This window comes from Podarcis raffonei, chromosome 4 (genome assembly GCF_027172205.1).
Source record: "Podarcis raffonei isolate rPodRaf1 chromosome 4, rPodRaf1.pri, whole genome shotgun sequence".
Lineage (NCBI taxonomy): Eukaryota > Metazoa > Chordata > Lepidosauria > Squamata > Lacertidae > Podarcis > Podarcis raffonei.
In genome coordinates this window covers 98,909,406-98,929,254 of record NC_070605.1, presented here as the reverse complement: position 1 = coordinate 98,929,254, position 19,849 = coordinate 98,909,406, and the positions used below count along the sequence as shown (strand labels likewise).

At 43.9% G+C, this 19,849-nt stretch overlaps 1 protein-coding gene across 3 annotated transcripts in view; it reads right to left on the bottom strand.

Annotated features, from left to right (window-relative positions):
* KLF12 (KLF transcription factor 12) overlaps positions 1 to 19,849 on the bottom strand; it is a 225,108-nt gene that overhangs the window by 115,363 nt on the left and 89,896 nt on the right. The window lies entirely within an intron of this gene.

Sequence of the window (19,849 nt, the reverse complement as noted above, 5' to 3'; positions counted from 1 at the left end):
CATGTGGGGGGCCGGACTATATTTTGGAGGCGGGGGGAGAATGAATTCTTATGTCCCACAAATAACCCAGAGATGCATTTTGAATAAAAGCACACATTCTACTCATGTAAAAACACCAGGCAGGCCCCACAAATAACCCAGAGGTGCATTTTGAATAAAAGGACACATTCTACTCATGTAAAAACACACTGATTCCCAGACCGTCCACAGGGCAGATTTAGAAGGCGATTGGGCAGGATCCAGTCCCCGGGCCTCTGGTTGCCTACCCACGGTCTAGGAAGCCAGGAAGGTGGCTGCACAATTTAGGGTAGGCACAACCACTTAGCCTAAGCTACCTTACTGGGTTGCTGCATGGAGATCTATGTAGGTCACCATCACATTTTTATCTAAAAGTTGGGGTGGGGTGGGAATTACTGTATACGTATCCTAATTCACACAGGTAAGCTCAACTGTGATCTTTTAACAGGCTGGACAGGCTGCTAGTGACAGGAGACTGCTCAAGTTGGAATCTAGACAGGAAGGCAAGGATAGTGACATTGTTGGCTGTCGTGCAGCAGGGAATCAGGCAGGAAAAAAATATGGAAGAGGAGACGGGAAGTCCGGTAATTTCTCTCAGCTCAGCAATCCTGGGGAGCTGCAGGCAATGACATTGGACTGGCTCCCTCATGTTTGTACTGATTTGACCTGTATGAAGTTTGCTCATCCAACCAGCAATGCGAGTAGCATAGGCAGAGGGAGTTCAAAGAGAGAGTGAGTGGAGAAGACAAGCAAATTTTCACATTGCTGGAAGAATCCCACCTCAGCCCTGATTTTTGACTCCTCCTGAAAGAAGGAAGAGGAATAGTGGTGTCCAGGAAGTTTTTGAGTTAACTGATTTCAAACTAATTCCAGTTAAACGTCCAGCGTGTAGTTTTCCAAAAATGAACAGAACACTGCGAAGTGAGCAGAAACTATGCAATGTTTTCAAGGCACTCAGAACTAAGGATGAATTTATTTTGGAAGCACATGAAAGCGGGATACTTGGACGCTTGTTCTATTCAACTTTCGGTAGGAATCAAATTCTTTTCCTGTTCAAAATTTATCGTAAATGTAGATTCCTATACGATACTAAAAAAGAAAAAAAGAAAAACCAACCGACTGCAAAAGAAGTGTTTGGGCAATGAACATCTTAAAAATACAAAGATGTTTACTGACTTTTTCTTATTATAAAAAAGGCTTTCTAACACAGCTATTCCTTAATTTATTGCTCTTCTCATGTAAAGTGGGCCACTCACCAGCACAAGAGAAATTCTATTGATAAAGAGGGGCTGCAGTTTAAGGAGATGTCAACATGAATAGTACATTAGTTTGCCCCTCTGAGTATCTTGCCTGATCTTCAAAGAGTGCTTTGTTGTAATTAAGGGATCCTCTGGGAGGGGGAGCTCCCAGATGAATGCTGAGCAGAGGACACCTTCTCTTCAAGCTCCACAAGGGAGGAAGCCTCGCATTATGATTAAGCTGAATGTCACCCTTCACCTCTTGCCATAAAAGAGTCTGCGTTCTGCTTCTTACAGTGGTACCATTTGATCTAATCTACAAATCTGCTTTGAATATAATAACCTGCTTTAATGTTCTCTGCGCTCTCAGTTCACAGCCTATCCTGAGACTGATGACTCAGCACAGGAAAACAGCTGGATATACAAACCATTTGTTTTCGGAAGGGGGTTGGGAATCAGTGCTTTGAAGATAACATTTACAGTTGTTCTCTTCAGTGAGGCAGGTAAAATGAAGGCAAGTGACAATGTTAGCTGTTCACAAGAAGCTCGGAGAGCCTCCATAGGAAGGAGCACATTAAATGCAGAGTATGCGCTCCTGGCAGACAAAAAGGACAGAAACAACTCATGTAATGAGCCTCCTTCAATGCAGTTAAGAGCAGCCCGGCTGCATCAAACCAGAGCTTCACTGTGTCCGGAGGACAGCTTTCAAGAGAGGTTAGGCAGATGCATGAAGACAACAGCTGTCCCATATTTGTTCCTGGAAACTGGGATTTATTCTTCCTTCAACTATGGAGGCTCCCTTTATAATGACATGGATAGTAAGTAAAGGGTGTATATCAAAGACTACGGATTTATCAAATCCCTTTAAAAGGCTCATCTGTGCTACTGATGTCTCGTGGGAAGTGAATTCCAAAATTAGGTTGTTAATGGTTCTGATCGTGTGTCTACACATAAGTGACAGTTTTGGGGGATTTTATCTGTGTGCCACAGAGGTTGTTGCAATGGGTACCATTACTTTAGAAATACCAATATTGTCTTCCTTACTTGGGAGAACTAATGGCAATATATAACATGTTCATTTACACACAGCGTTAAGGTTGTGGCGATGTTGACAATAAAAAAAATAATAACACCTGGAAATATCCTTGTTCCAAATTCACCTTTTAGTGCTGTTTGATTTGCAGCTGGTGTAGGGCTGGCCCCAAACATTTTGGCACCTGAGGTGAACCACAAAATGGCATCCCATGGAAGAAGGGGTGTGTGAAGATCTAGGTGAGGAACAAGAGGGGAATAAAGATATACACTGGGATCTGCTGCCCCTGTGGGCCCTGTCACCTGAGGCGATCGCCTCGCCTCATGAGTGGGCCGCCCCTGAGCTGTATTTCTTCTTCTATTTTTATTCTGATATTATTCTGATATTTTTATCGTGCTAGCAGAAGAACTCAGGAGCAGCGGCGGTTTCTTTTCTTAAAAAAAAATAATATTTATTAAAAGTTTAAAGATTACAAAAAAAAGAAAAAAGAGGAAACAACAAAAAGATTCAACAAAACACACACAAAAAAGAAAAAAAGGTACATAAAAACCAATACAGCAATACAACAACAAAAAGAAAACACAAATCCCATATTGCATATCTTTATCTTTCATTTGCTTGTTTCATTGACCTCCTCACACCTCCCTTTTTGTATTCTAGTTTAATTAGTTATTTCAGCAAATTCTTTCCATCTTTCTCAATTTTTATTGAATAATTTATCTTAACAGTCTAACCTATTAATTAACTCAACAGATCCTTTCCATCTTTCACCATATTCTGTTATTCAATTTGCCTTAATTTATTTAACCTTGTCTTACCATAAATTACCTTAAAGCTTAAAACTTAATACTTATTTATACATAACTCCTTGTATCATTTCTACTAAAGCCAGATAGTTCCATTCCAACGTTTTCCCTAATATTCATTAATTTTACACTAATTCCCAAAATAAAATTTTTCCTTTATAAACTTTCTTCCAATCTTCATCCAGCGTCTCTTCTTCCTGGTCTCGGGTTATGTCAGTCCTTACTGTCCATTCCATCTAGTCCATCAACCTGGTAGCCTTATGTCCGAGGCTCTTAAGTCTCTTCCATGTCCCTTCTGCAGATCTTCTTCTTCTTGTTTATACCTGCACTTTTCCTTGTCTTTTGTTGGTCTCTTTCTTAATTTCTTTCCTTTCTCATTGGGGAGTAGGTCTCTGGGAGATTCCAGCCCAAAATTATCTCCATCTCCCCTCATCAGACCAGCCCATTCCCCACAGTCCCACTCCCCACAGTCAGCAGTGTAATCCAAAAAATATTTAAAAGCATGTTTCAAAGTCCCTCCGGAGTTAAGAGCCCCCTCAGCCCCAAACTCCCCTTGGCCCACTCCAAATTCAATCTTCAAAAACAGCGGCTTATGCTCCTGCAGGGCCTCGGGTCTCTCCATTTGTATTACTTGAGGTGCAACCGCAACCTCCTCCATTATCTTCTGCACTTGCACTTGCCCAGTCAAAACAGGTTCCTGAGTTGGGCCCTGGATGGTTTTTGTATCAGTATTCCCTGTTTGTCCGAAGTTACTGACTACAACAGTCATCAAATCCATCTTCTCAGTCATCAAATCCATCTTCTCATGCATCTGCTCCAACAAAGCACTTGTCTTGCAAAAAGCAAGCGCCAAAACTTCCTCCCAAGACATTTTTTATTCAAGGTCAAAAGACTGGTCCCACGATCTTAATCTCGCAGCTGTAAAGTCCCCAAGTAGACTGCAGCAACAATTTAACAAGCTCCCTCTAGAGGAGACAATTTCTATTTGTATCCATCTTTTTAAAGCAAGTCCAACAAAGGAAAGTTACTTTCATTTTTCGAATATTTTGTTTCTTTAGAATGCAAAAGGCAACATTGGAATCAGTTTGTTTCTCTTTTTTAGCTATCTGTCAAAATGTTCCATTCACAGTCAATGAACATCTCCAACAATTTCTGTCTCTGACACCCCGTTCCCAGGTTTGAGATGGTGGAAACTTATCTTTCTTTACTCTCTCTCCTGCAGGCTTGAACAGTCAAAGTCCCCCCCCCCTTTCTCCTGCTTCCAAGGGGGTTTTAGTGATTATAAATGAAGGAAATTTAGACCTTTATAAACGACTTTCCAGACTTTAGCTTACAAGGTTTTTGCTTCAGTCTATTTACAAAAGCGGAAGGCGGACTTCCTGTTTTGAACCTTCCCACTTCGATGTCAAATTAAGTTGTTTCTTGATCCAATTTTCCGTTTCTACTCACGGGTACTTGTTTAAGATCCAATTGTCCATAGGAAAAAGTCAGCACTCTCCGGCAAAGGCTGTGCGGCTTCACTCCGTGAAAGTAGCAATCAGTTCGCAGCACCGCGCCGCTCACCCCACTTCGCTCCGGAGCCCCAAAATGGGATTCCCTGCGAGTAGGGGAGGCGCTCCTGGTGCCCTGCCAAACCCCACGTTCCCAGGCTTCCTCCACCTGGGATTTCTAGCGGGTCCCCACCTTCGCCGCGGCGGGAAGACCCAGTTTCCACGGAGCCAGTTCCTCCGGTCAGAGGAACTCCGCCATTCGCCGATGGCGCTAACCCGGAAGTCCAAGCAGCGGCGGTTTCAGCAGTGATATACTGCTGAGTGAAACCAACATCTTGGTCTGCCCTCATACGGCACAGGGGGAGAAATAAGCTGCATTGGTGAGGAGCCGATACAGCTTGTTCCTCCCTCTGCATCTTTAAACTGCTCAGCTGAAAAGTCTGCAGCTGCAGCATTTTCACCCTGTCTCTTGCCAGTTGAGGTCCAATGCAGCTTGTTTCAACATCATGGGATATCGCCAAACTGTGATGTTTGGCTAGCAATACATCGCAGTGTAGAAAACCTAACATCGCCCAGCCCTACTGAGCCCTGTTCCTTGCAGTTTGATCCCACCTGTTGACAGAGGGTTAAATTAGCAACTTAGCAAGCAAAGTCTTTTAGTCACAGTGTAAAAAAAAACAAAGTTTGGGGGTGCAAGCGCAATCATAACTGGTAGCATTAGTGAATGTTGCAAAGTAATAAATGGTAGAATTTAGATAATATTTGGAGTGTTAAAGGGAAGATGTCCGGCCAGGGACTCACCTGGGATAGAAGTTGCTAAGAAGGACAAAAGGTACTGGAAGCAAGTCATTAACACATCAATGAAAACCCTCTTCAGGGCAAGAGATTCTCTGCCAGTTGAGGGGAGTTTCCATGGTTACCGTGGGTGGAAAAAGCTTTAGGGCAGAGGTTCTTTCTGCGGCACCCCTGTGAAGCTCAGGAGCTCAGTTATGTCACTCCTTGCCTGCAGAGCTGGCAGCCTCTCATCCTTTTTCAAACACCCTCAGCCTCCTCTTCCCTCCCCTCTCCTTGGGAGTCTTCCGGGCAGCCATCACAGCCCCGGCCCAGTATACCTGAAGGAGCGTCTCCACCCCCATCGTTCTGCCCGGACGCTGAGGTCCAGTGCCGAGAGCCTTCTGGCGGTTTGCTCCCTGCGAGAAGCAAAGCTACAGGGAACCAGGCAGAGGGCCTTCTCGGTAGTGGCGCCCGCCCTGTGGAACGCCCTCCCATCAGATGTCAAAGAGATAAACAACTACCTGACATTCTGAAGGCAGCCCTGTTCAGGGAAGTTTTCAATGTGTGATATTTCAATGTATTTTTAATCTTTGTTGGAAGTCACCCAGAGTGGCTGGGGAGACCAGCCAGATGGACAGGGTACAAATAAATTATTATTATTATTATTATTATTATTATTATTATTATTATTATTATCCAGGTCTCTGAGCTGCCTCAGCTCCTGGCAACCAGTACCCCCTGGCCAGCCCCAGAGGCACCATTCGCCTGCAGAGCTTGGAGCCAGGGCTGCTGCAACAAACATCTGCCTTTGGGAGGCAGAGACACAAGAAGTCTTCAGAGAAGAGAGAAGAAAAAGGGATAGAGGCCAGTTTTGCCCTCAGCACCCCTGACCAGCATCCAAGGCACCCCAGGATACAACGGCACACTGGTTGAAAACCACTGGTTTAGGATATCAACTCCCAGAATTAGGGAAACAGGAGAGGGGCAGGCTGTGCCCACAGGGGGGAGGAGTGTTGTTTTACAAGGGTTCGTGGGAAGGAGAACTCCAGGCAGGGCAAACCATCCTGACACGATGCTTTGGACTCCAAAGCTGCACTGCTATGAGGAACAAGATGTAATGCTCTTGAACACTCTCTGAAGTAGGCCCAGGTGTAAACATGTGCACAATACACCATATTTCTTAGTCTCCACTGTGCCTTGGATTTCCCAGCAGAAACACAACCCTGGGTGAGTGCCTGAAACCCCCTTGTGGCGTGCAACCTCTGTGGCAATATTTTCTTTTGCGTTCCCCGTTACATTAATACACCAGAACCAAAGTAGCCTCAACAAATAAGACAGCATTCCCTCCTCTCTCCCGATTAAAATTTGCCAGCACCAATGAATCAATGGTAGCTTCACCAATTCAACCAATTAATCTATATGAAGGTTATTGGTTCAGACATTCTCAAAAAAAAAAAAGATGTCTGAGGCATGAAGTAACTTGTTGGTTCCCAACACTCATTTCTGCCTAAATTCCTGGTCCAAAGGTTCCTTATTGCAGATTTTCCTTACTACAGATTTACAGAAATTACTTTGTTGCCACGGTAACATAGTACACCCTAAAATTCTATTCTGGTCCTTTGTTTACAATTTCCAAAAACTGCAGCCATCACCACACTCTCTGCACCTTCGAACAGCTATCATCCCTTTTTTAAATTACTTTTTGCAGGATTTTAATTAAATTGCACCTGGTTCCCAACCACAGGTGCATGCAGTCATCTTACTCCCCCCTGAGAATATTCTGCAATGCAGCTTGGGTCTTGTTGCAGCTTGCTTAGTGACACCGTGATCTATATCACCAAACAGAACAGTTTATAAATATTCTGCCTTCAGAGTCCCTTGCCAGTTCCAAGACATGCAACTATAAGGTGTTAGAAGACTTGACAGAACATTTTTAAACAGTGCAAAAATTGTCCATTATTAATTGTGTGTGCGTGCATTTCTCTGTGTGTTTCTTATATTTCATTCATATTTTACATTCTAGATTTCTAAAAGCAGTCAAGTAATTGAAAGCAGAAATTCACTTTGGCCTAACCCACCTTTAAGTCAATTCCATCTATGATTGTACACGTTCCCCTTTAGCTGTCAACATGAACTATCAGGCTACAAGAAAATAACAAACTTGGCTCTCCTCTCCTTGAGATTTCAATGTTCAACAAAGTATTTGAGAAAAGCACCAATAAATCCTTTTCGCTTCCACAGAGCTTCCAAGTTAGCGCACAAACAACAACAGTTCTGTAAAGTTTCTTGGAAATTTATTTCTGGCCCTCATGGAACAAGCTTAACCATTGTCCCGGAAATAGCTCCTTTGCTTCAACAAGTATCTCTGCTCCTTGTTTTGCGGTTATTACAAATACAAGAGCATTTTTCAAAGCCAAGTACTGGCAGTCCTATCCAGTGGCAAATCCTTTGCAATATCTTATACCTATACACTAGACTGTGTATGGTGGAAGAGGAAGCAGCCTACACCCTTGAAATATACTCGGAGTCGAGAGTGGATTTCATGCTCTTTATTCAGCTCACAGTGGTGAGGAGGAATGGAAGTTCCCCCAGAATGTCTGCTTTATATACATTATTTACACAATGGGCCCCACGTGATTGGCTAATTCAGGGATTCTCCTGTAGGCCAATCAGGTTGCGGATTCACTTCCACCTGGAGCTGGATTGGGTGGCTCCTGTTGACCAATCAGACTGCTGCATTCTGGGTCCTATTGTTCTAGGAGCAATCAGACTGCTGCATTCTGAATCCTATTGTTCTAGGACCAATCAGACTGCTGCATTCTGGGTCCTATTGTTCTAGGACCAATCAGACTGCTGCATTCTGAATCCTATTGTTCTAGGACCAATCAGACTGCTGCATTCTGAATCCTATTGTTCTAGGACCAATCATACTGCTGCATTTTGGATCCTATTCAACTCAGTACATAACAACCCTGCAAGGGATTAACTTCAAAAACACATGCCAACTTCTGCAACCCACTCCTTTATGTGGTGCAAATAATGCGCAGCTTAACCATGCTTAACTCTTTAAAGTTGGTTGGTTGGCATCCATCTGTCTCAGGAGACACTGGGAAGAGTGTGCCTTCAGGGAGCAAAGTCAAACTGTTGGGGAGATACAGCGCCTGCTCTGGCTGTAGAGACTGATATGGGAGACACATGTTTGGCTGCAGCTGGGGCAGATCCTATTGAACCTGGCATCTGAAGCCACTTCAAAGCCAGCTGGCTATCTTGCTACTGCTGGAATAATTAACCAATATGAAACTCGAGGGAGGGGAATTCTCACCCCAGAAGGAAGAGGAAGCATGCAACCCCACAACCCACTTTCAATTGCTTAGCTCATGATTAAGCAATTGGTAATATTACGTCTGCATCAGCCGTAGGTGGGAAGGAAAGTGTAATATTTGTCACTTTCAGTCCCGCTGCTTTGAATTCTTATCAGTTCCAACCATACTTCCTGCCTCGCTGAGTTACTTGTTCACCATCATTTTCTAAAATTTTTTTAAAAGGGCATCATGTACAGTGGTACCTCGGGTTACAGACGCTTCAGGTTACAGACTCCGCTAACCCAGAAATAGTCCCTCAGGTTAAGAACTTTGCTTCAGGATGAGAACAGAAATCGCATAGCAGCAGCAGGAGGCCCCATTAGCTAAAGTGGTACCTCAGGTTAAGAACAGTTTCAGGTTAAGAACGGACCTCCAGAACGAATTAAGTTCTTAACCCAAGGTACCACTGTATATGCTTTTAGTGGTAGAGAGGAGGGGAAGTAGACAGTGGGTTTTGGTTTTTAAAAACAAAAGTTCACAAATGGCAAGACGTGGTATTAGTAGTGGCAGACCTGCATTAAAAATATATATATTAATCAAATGGGCCACCTGTAAGAAGCCCCATATGCCAATGTAGCTCTGCAGTGTCTGGGTTTTTGCACATCTGCTAAGAAAGAACTATTGTTTGTCTTCATTCCACATTCCTTTCTTCACAAAGGTCATGTAGGCAGAACTAGGCTTTTATAGTGTAAATGCAGCGTTTTAGGGAGGTGAATCTAGTTTCTGTGTACATAAACCGCATGCAGTCTTCCCTGTGCAATTTCTATGCAAGGTTCTAAATCACAGGGAGAGAACACTTGTTGAGAGGTGCCTTTCAGAAGACCACCAACACATGGGCAGTGGGGTGGAGATGGCAGGGGTGGGGCCATCAAGACCCTCCGTCTCCCCCCTCATGCAGTTGTTAATTGCACCAGGGTCAAGGAGTGAATAGAGCTCAAGATTTGATGCAAATACAGACATTCTCCCGGAGGCAAAATGTTTCAGGATTTTTGAAGGCAGCCCCACGAGTGTCAGTAAGACTAGCAAAATTTATCTAGGGCATTTCCCACGTGCCTTCTTTAAATGAGCAGTAAAAACAGATACGTCCTTAAAGCAACATGTTTACCACATGCTCAAAGTTTCGCAATAATTTGCTAGTATTATATACACCGGAATGTGCACAGTTCATGGGCTGCGAGTGTCCCCCGGTGTCCTATGAACTTCCCTTGACAATCTTGCACTTTCTTCCTCATCCTTTGACCATGCCCCTCTTGGCAATCTTCTCTCCTTCAGAACTCTCTTCTTGCCCAGTTTCACCATCAGTAAGTAGAGGATGATACTCTTCAGCTCAAGTCTGTGGGTTCGAGACCCACATTGGGCAAAAGATTTCTACATTGCAAGGGGGTGGACAAGATGACCCTCGTGCTCCTTTCCAACTCCACAATTCTGTGACCAATCAGTTTTGCATGCGGCGGTGTCTATTGGGCTTACCTGTGTCAGTTACCTATTGAAACCCTTTCATATGCAGAGGGAGCAGCATATGGAAAGTAAATCTTGTTTTAAGGGCCAACTTTTAGGTCAGTGTTTCGCAATTAGCTAGTTACCGAGGACCCCCTATTTTTCAAAAGCCAAGCCACGGACCCCCTACTTTTGACGATTTTGATAACTCTATGGTAGTTACCAGGACGCGGGAGGTGCTGTAGGTTAAACAGAGCATAGGGCTTGCCGATCAGAAGGTCGGTGGTTCGAATCCCCACGATGGGGTGAGTTGCGTTGCTCGGTCCCTGCTCCTGCCAACCTAGCAGTTCGAAAGCACGTCAAAGTGCAAGTAGATAAATAGGTACCACTCTGGCGGGAAGGTAAATGGCGTTTCCGTGCGCTGCTCTGGTTCGCCAGAAGCGGCTTAGTCCTGCCAGCCACATGACCCGGAAGCTGTACACCGGCTTCCTTGGCCAGTAAAGCGAGATGAGCGCTGCAACCCCAGAGTCGGCCACAACTGGACCTAATGGTCAGGGGTCCCTTTACCTTTACCTATGGTAGTTACCTCTGCAAAGCAATTTTTGAACCAAAGGTGGAGTAGGCCCTAATACACAAAATATTTGAAGTACAGTGGACGCTTGGGTTGCGAACATGATCTGTGCGGGATGCACATTTGCAACCTGCAGCGGCGAATCTGTGCACGCGAGGGTTGCGATTCGGCGCTTATGCGCAAAGCACGATTTAGCGCTTCTGCGCATGCGCGATATCCGAAACCCGGAAGCAACGCATTCCGGTACTTCCAGGTTTCGGCTGTCCATAACCCAAAAAAACACAAACTGAAGCGTCTGTAACCCAAGGTTCTAGTCTAACTGTTCTTTCAGAGGATAGCTCCAATGTGACCTCTCATACTGAGCTCTAAGAAAGAAGTGTTGAGGAGCAGCAGGAAACGTTCTTCATATGTGGTGGACTTGTAAAAGGGTAAATGTGTATTGGGAAATAATCCATAATGAATTGAAAAAAATGTTTAAAAGTACTCTCCCCCCCCAAAAAATAGAGCCCTTTCTGTTGGGGATAATTCAGACTGAAATTCCCAGGTGTCAAAACCCGTGTTTTGTTAGCCCAAAAATGGAAAACGAGCGAGGTCCCAACTAAACAAGAATGGCAACTTAAATTGACAAAACATGCGCAGCTTGCAGACTTAACGTATAGAATAAGAGAACAGAAAAACATACGTTTAGGGAAGACTGGAAAATGTTTATTGAATATATGGGAAATAACTGTGTACAGCTGAAAATGCTGGCACATTAAGATAAATTCAACAGTGTAAATAAGTTTTGATGGATTCAATAATGAAATACTGAATGGCATAGTTTTTGTAAAACATGCAGGGATTTATGATATGTTAAATGAACCATGGAAAGAGAAGAAGGGAAGTCATTGATATCTTAAGGATGTAAAATGAGTATTTTAAATTGTAAAACAGAAAATTTAATAAAAATAATATATGAAGTTGTAAAACAGGATGCAACCTGACAATATCAGTCTAAAATCAAAGAGGAAGAGAGGTCAGCTTGAGAGGTTAAAGGTACTTTGCAAGCTGTGTTGCATCCAAACTTCCAACACGCTTGCCATTGGTGTAGCTGCTCTGATGTCACAGGGGCCTTGAACTAGCAACTGAGGCGCCTCCTATATGAGCCTGCCCATCCATTCACATCAGTGGAGGAGGCGCTCCTATATTGGGGGTAAGTTTGGTTGCAAGGCAGGCAAGGGTTTATTCTATCATCTGCCCTGGAAGATTTGCCTGGGACCCACCTTAATGTTTTTTTTGCCACCTGTTAAAAATATTGTTTTGATAGGTGCTTTAATTTGATTTGACTGGTCATCATATCTGTTGCTCAGCTCACTTTTAACATGTAATCATTATTATTTTACCTTTAATATTTTGTTGGAATCCGCCCAGAGTGGCTGGGGAAGCCCAGCCAGATGGGCGGGGTATAAATAATAAATAATAAATTATTATTATTATTATTATTATTATTATTATTATTATTATTTGGCCACCATGATAATCCACAGAGAGAAGGAATATATGTTTAACTGAAATAAATAAAAGCAAAACAAGGAGAGGAGAGAGAGAAACTACCGGAATGTTTTTTGAATTGAAATTCCCATGGTCCATGAGCAATTTTTGTAAAATTAAACTGCCTACTCATTACAGGCTTTTGAATGACACTTCGTTGATGCAAATTGGTTGAGTGGTTTCTGAGCCTTTCAGTGGAAAGCTATTGACCACAGGGAGAAAACACTTGCTATTTATGGTTATGTGATACTTCCAAGTTCATCTAATTCTTCAAACTAGATTATGTTGTTCCCAACGTAGGTTTCAACGGCTTGTACAGAAGCACAGAAATATTACACCTCAGGTTTCACCGAAGCAAGCTCTGAATTATTTATTTTAAAGCCTGGAGATTAACATATATCTTCAAGGTTCTGTTTTTAGTCCACAGTTTCACTTGCTAGCGAAATGCCAGCTGCAGCCAACCAGGAGGGACAAATATATTTCCTATTTCTCTTTCTCTCATTGCTGCTTTGGGGTTTTCCTGTCCTACGCTAGCTTCAGCAGTGTGTTTATATGAGATATTATTAATTCTCAAACCTCAGACACACATTGTAGCTCTCCGAAATAGTGCCATATTAAATCAGGCAATCCCGTGTGCGAGATATATGTAGAATTCCACGTGAAATATTATCTCTAGAATGTTGTCATTTGCAATTTAGAAGTCTTGTACAACCCAAAATGACCGTGCATCCAAGGACTGTGGTATTTTGATGATATCAGAAGGGAGCTAGGTGCGACGTCCATCAAAGGAATATAATGCAACACTGAAACGCAGCGTCAGGTTCCCCCTCCTTTTCCTGTTATATAAAAGTGTGGCGTTACATCATCACGTTGTGGGTTTTCCCACGCCTGCTCTGCATTATTGGCTGGGGAGTACATGGGAAACAGCACAGGAACAGCCAACAAGATGTCTTCCATGCACAATAATGCCCATCAGCCCCTGCCAGGATCATCTATGTTCTGGGATGATGGGGAGTGTAGCCCAACAACACACAGAGAGTAACAAAGGAAACGGGTGGCACTGTGGTCTAAACCAATGAGCCTCTTGGGCTTGCTGATCAGCAGGGCAGTGGTTCGAATCCCCGCAATGGGGTGAGCTCCCGTTGCTCTGTCCCAGCTCCTGCCAACCTAGCAGTTTGAAAGCATGCAAGTGCAAGTAGATACACAGATACCACTGTAGTGGGAAGGTAAGCAGCGTATCCGTGGGCTCTGGTTTCCGTCACAGTGTTCCACTGTGCCAGAAACAAGCTGGCCACATGACCTGGAAAGCTGTCTGCAGACAAACACTGGCTCCCTCTGCCTGAAAGCGAGATGAGCACCGCACCACCTAGTTCAGGGGTCAGCAACCTTTTTCAGCCATGGGTTGGTCCACCATCTCTCAGACCATGTGGTGGGCCGTACTATATTGTGTGTGTGGGGGGGAGAACGAATTCCTATGCCCCACAAATAACCCAGAGATGCATTTTAAATAAAAGGACACATTCTACTCATGTAAAAACACACTGATTCCCGGACCATCCGCAGGCCGGATTGAGAAGGCGATTGGGCCGGATCCGGCCCCTGGGCCTTAGGTTGCCTACCCCTGCCCTAGTAGCCTTTGACTGGATTTAACCGCCCAGGGGTCCTTTACCTTTTTTTATATACCTAGAGTGTACCATGTTAACTACCCTGCCATACCATGAAGCTGCACATTTTCTTCGCTGCAAATTACACGGTGACATGTGGGAACTTGACTAGGGTTTCTTATCCTCAGGGGTAACCTCCTGGTCTGTGCTATTTTGTTCTGGTCCCATTGCAATTCTCCCACTAGTCTCAGTAAATTCCAGTAGCCCCAACAAAGGCAACGGAGGTACAGTGGTACCTCTGGTTACGTACTTAATTCATTCTGCAGGTCCTTTCTTAACCTGAAACTGTTCTTAACCTGAAGCACCACTTTAGCTAATGGGGCCTCCTCCTGCTGCTGCTGCTGCGCCACTGCACAATTTCTGTTCTCATCCTGAAGCAAAGTTCTTAACCCGAGGTACTATTTCTCGGTTAGTGGAGTCTGTAACCTGAAGCGTATGTAACCTGAAGCGTACGTAACCCGATGTACCACTGTACTCCAAGGCTGGTTGTCTGAGAACTGCATCCCAATGGAACAATCCATTCCCCTGTCAAATGGGTATATCAACATCAAAAGTGGCTTCGCTCCCCTGAAGCTGTTATTAGCCCAAGGCGAAGGAGGCAAATTCTATTTTCAATTTTTGGCAGAGATGGCGAGGACTGGCCTCCCCTTCTATGCACCGAGTCCCAATTCTGATGGTGTCTGCTGTTCCTACTAGAGTGACAATAATACAACTTCAAGTGGCACAGTTTAATTTGGTCTAGAAAATACATTTTATTAAATGACTTATGGATTACCATAGAAAATATTTGCTTCACCTGCCTTCCAGGTCACTATTCCACCAGAACTGTGATGCTGCATTTAACATCAAGGCATTGTGTATCTAATGATTATCACCCAATCACTTCAGGGTTGAGAGATACTTATTTTGAATGTCACTGAGCAGAGGGGGTTTTTTATCTGTAATTTTCACACTACTGATTATCTGCAATGAGCACAGTAAAATAAAGAAGCTACAGACACGTATTAGGCCAGCCTCTCTCAACCTGTGGGTCCCCAGATGTTGTTGAACTACAACTCCCATCAACCCTAGCTAGCAAGGCCAGAGCTCAGGGATGATGGGAGTTGTAGTCCAACAACATCTGGGGACCCACAGGTTGAGAACCGCTGCCCCAGGCAAACTACAATTCCCAGGATTCTTAGGGAGAAGTCACATCGCAACTGGGGGTTGCTTGCTTGTTTTGTTTCACTCCCAACACCCACAATTGCTATTCTGAATGGGATGCTTGCTTCCTTTCTGTGCAATCAGGGAGGTGTACTGTTCTTCACGTACAGTAACCCACGCTACCAATATTTTTCAGCGCACATTCGGCCTGAGTCTTTAAGTGCTAAAACTTTAGGGAGGGCATTGTTTCTTCCCCTCCTTACCAAAATTCAGCCTGGATTCCTGAGATCTCTCAGGGACCAAACTTATTTCTAAATTGCACCCGGGAGATGCCAATTTCTGGTCCAGAAGGTAATGTGTGATGTCCAGCACAGCTTGGATAAATTCTCAGGCTGCCTCAAGCTCTTTCCAAGGTGCCTGGAGGCTCAGTGTGGATGAGATTGCTAATACCGCATGACATTTGGCACGCCCAGTGACTTCACAAAGTCCTAATGACAGTTCTACATGTGAACGCAAGGGCCTGGTTCTGCTGCAGGATTGCTGCAGGTGTGCCTAATTCATGCTCCCCACTAACAAAGCATGAAACTGCCATTTATCCACAAATTCCTTCTCGCTGCAAACTGCTGGGCCCCAAGACATGTGTAATAATGGCATTCTGTGGTAGTAACAAGGCACAGAGCATCACAAATGGAATGCCGGCATCTCTAAATAACAGCTTAACAACTTCTCCTTCAAGCATGAAATAAAGACGACAAAATCTGGTAGAGGGAGAGAGGTCTGAAAGATAACTTATGTGAGCAATCATCTCCACAAAGGCGGTAACAAAAACGCCAATAATGCTTAAAAGGAATATCAGTCTTTCAGTCCTTCCCGGCAGGAATGAGAAAAGCAACACAGTTTACAAAAGGCACCTAAAAAGAATATATATATATATATATATATATATATATATATATATATATATATATATATAAAAACAATGCTTAAAAGCCTAACAAAGAAGAACTCAAGAGAAAATTGAAAAGTTTAACATACAAACAAGATTATTTACCACTTTTATCTGCCACAGGAGACATATTCTCATTTTTACTTGACAAAGCACAATACAGAGTTTGCAACAACAAGCTTTGCTGCAGGGTTGTGGAACAAGAGGTGTACAAAAAGGGATGAGAGCTATCCCATCATTTCATTATACATTTTTATTCACACAAGGCTTCGGTGCAGCTATCTCCACTCACAACACTGGGATACATGGCGCAGTGCATTAAGTTACTAAGGCAGAAAGTGCAGGCGGAGAGATGATCATTTGGGGGCAAACCTATTCACTTTTTGCCACTATGGTAACATCTAGGTGCATTAGACAGCAGCTACAAAGCATGTGGCCAGCACATTTTCAATAAAGCCACACAGCGGCTTGTTTAGCCCCTAAAAAACTCGGCTCTCTACTTCTTGAAGCTTTGGATGTTGTGAAGAAGCGCCACCAACCAACTGGTGCTGCTTCTTCCATAAACTACTGGTGGCACTTGCCCCTAACAACCTGAAAGGGAACTTGCCACATCTGATGAAGCAGGCATCCCTATTTTGGGGCCTCTGGCGCAAGGACAGGATGCTGCAGTAGATGGACCTTTGGTCTGATTCTGCAGGGCTCTTAGGTTCTTATGATGCACAAGTTGCATGGCCAAACATAAAAGGATCTCCCTTCAGCTACCTCCATTCAACAGTTAGAGGTTCTCTGGCAAGCATCAGATTCAAGTTTTAATTTCATCGCTATCTACCTGCCGCCCCCCGTTTCTATAGATTCTGGCCACCTATTGAGAAACCCCAGCTTAGCTACTCCATGTGAATAAATGGAATTGTTCTGAAGCAACATAGCAGCACAACTATTTTCTAGATCCTGCCTAGATCTCTCTGGCGGAGAGGCAGTCTTAACACATAAAATCACTGAACTAAGTCATGCTTGCACTGATGGAAAGACTCTGAGCCTCCCTCACAGAGGCTTTATGCTGCCATCATAATAATCATTAGTACTACGATTACCTTTCCTTCCACTGCACAGATAGTCGTGGCTTCGTTCTCTCGCTAAACCTAGTTAGAGCTCAGAGGGCCAGGGGCTGTAACTGATAGGAACTCATTCCAAATTCAAAGAGGAGCTGGCGTGTCTCGCATACTCACCCAGTCACCCAGTAACCATGGGGGTGGGACAAGAACCGTAAAGGATGATACAGAATTGGGGGACTGGTTCTGCCCATGCAATAGAGTGAAGCAGACTGCCTCCATTAAAGCGCTAAGGAACAGGTGAATGCAGGGATTCATGTCTGAGTGGTGGACCAGAACTTTTTATCCTGATGGCCTGGACCTTTTTAAAATGTTCAGGATGGGGACAATTGGGCTCGCCTTCAACCCGTGGGATTAGAGCTACTGGGAAGGGTCTGTCATGGCCTAGAACCTTCAGGGATTTTCTAGTCCTCTTAGTCAGTAGAGCACGAGAATTTTAATCTCAGTGTTGAGGGTTCGAGTGTTGGGCAAAAAAATTCCTGCAATTTGGGTATTGGACTTGATGACCCCCTTGGTCCTTTCCAACTCTACAGTTCTATGAAAAACAAAACAAACAGTCATGCACTGAGCTTCTTTGATTATACAGATATAAGGAAACACGTCCAGGCACAGTGTTCTACCAAATCACTTGGCAAGACGTGGGCCTGCTCCCACTCGCGTCCCACAAAGGTGCTGGGGAGACAGGGCCCCACGTTGCTCCACACGAACTGACGGTGTACCTTTGGGAACACTCAATGCTACCAGCCGGCTGCCCATTGTAAAGTAGGGCTGGGGAATCTGCATCAGCTTCAGGGTTGCATCTCCTTGTGGAATGCTCTTCAGCAGCAGGTGGGACCAGAAGCAAAAGTGGGAAGATTGGTAGAATGGAGTCTTCCATTTTGCAGCAGGACCCATTCCAGCTGGAAAAAGATTTCCACACATGTACACCCACCCACCCACACCTTCTTGTCTATCCTCCAAGAGGCATTATTAACAGTCCAATGATATGCAGAGCCCAGGCAAGGGTGTTTATCCTAGGAGTTTATCTCAGTGAAGGCCTTACTTGGAAAATCAATACACCCCAGGTGGTTAAGAAAGCCCAACAGAGACTCCATCTCCTCAGAGTATTGCGAAAGAACGATATCAATCAACATTTGATGATCTCCTTCTAATGGTCCACAATAGAAAGTGTCCTTTCATACTGCATCACAGTGTGGTATGGTGGTTTGACATCAACTGATAGGAAGTGCCTACAGAGGGTGGTGAATACAGCACAAGCTATTATGGGCTGTCCTGTGAATCCACTGGATGAAATAGCGGAAGAACGTTGCCTCAGGAGAGTGAGGAAAATTCTCAGAGATGATTCACACCCTGGCCGGCACTTTCTTGCTCTCCTGCCCTCAGGCAGAAGATACAGAAGCATGATTAGTCGCACCAACAGGGTAAAGAACAGCTTCTATCCTTGGGCTGTTAGGCTGCTGAATGAAAAGATAACAACAGGGCAACTGACTTTCGGATTTGGTGGGTGTGCATCAGTAAACAAGACTAAGAGAGCTGAGTGTGGGGGGGTGCTGTTGTAATCTCACTGTATACAAGTTGCACAAGTAACAATAAAGTATTTCAATTTCAATACCTGGGGAAGGTTCCCCACTGCCTTTTAAAGGGATGATCAGTAGCTGCAAGCAAGTGGTGAAATCTTGTCCACCACCCCTGATCTTCTCCACAAGGAACCACAGCAAAGGAGCTCAAGGTTTTCCTTACACCCTGTTTGAAAACCAATGGTTTGGCATAGGGATTACCATTGCTGTGTGCTATGGATGTTTTCAACTTCAACTTCCATCATACCTGACAATTAGTTTTGCTCGCTGAGGATGATGGGAGTTGGACTCCAAAACAACTGGAAGGCACTGCACTGGCTACCCAGGGTTTAGGGTGTCGTGATGGAAGACACAAGATCTACCCACCGTGGAAGAGTGGCAGATGCAAGTGATCGACTACATGGAGATGGCAGAAATGACCGGCAGAATCCGTGACCAGGGAGAAGAACTGATGGAACAGGACTGGAAAAAGTTTAAGGACTATTTACAAAAACATTGCAAAATGTTTGAGTGTTAACATGATGTGGGAAGTGAAGGTAACAGGGCATGTGGGATTTGGTTAAAAGTGAATGAAAAGAAGAATTTTAAAAAGGAGAAGGGGGTTATGAACAGAATAATATTATGTCATAGTATATAAGATGAGGAATGGGCTAAGATAAGGGAAATTTGGGACATAATAACTAGAAAAATATAATTTTAAGTATGGTTTGAATAAGGGTTTGAACTTGCTGAATTTGATCGGAAGAAAGAGGAACACAAAAAAGAGAGATGTGAGGAGGTCAGGACAGAGGAACATGGAATTTTGTAATTTAAAAAGTGGATTTTTCTTTTTTCTTCTTCTTCTTTTTTGTTATGTATTCTTCTTTTTTGTTTTTTCTGTGGGCTTTATCTAATGGATTGATCTATGTGAAATGATGAATTTTTTGATTTGTAAAATTTTAATAAACATTTATTTTTTTAAAAAAATAGGGTGTCGTGATGCAGCTTCCTGACTAACAGAGGAGTCTTGGCCAAGTGGATTGGAGGTGCTGAGGAAATAGATGTTACCTGAGTCGACCAGGAGAAGGGAATTTACAAAAAAAAAAGTCGCCTGTCTGCGGCTGACACTGTTTGGGTAGGAGCCTTGCAACAAACTCTCCTCTGAAAATAGG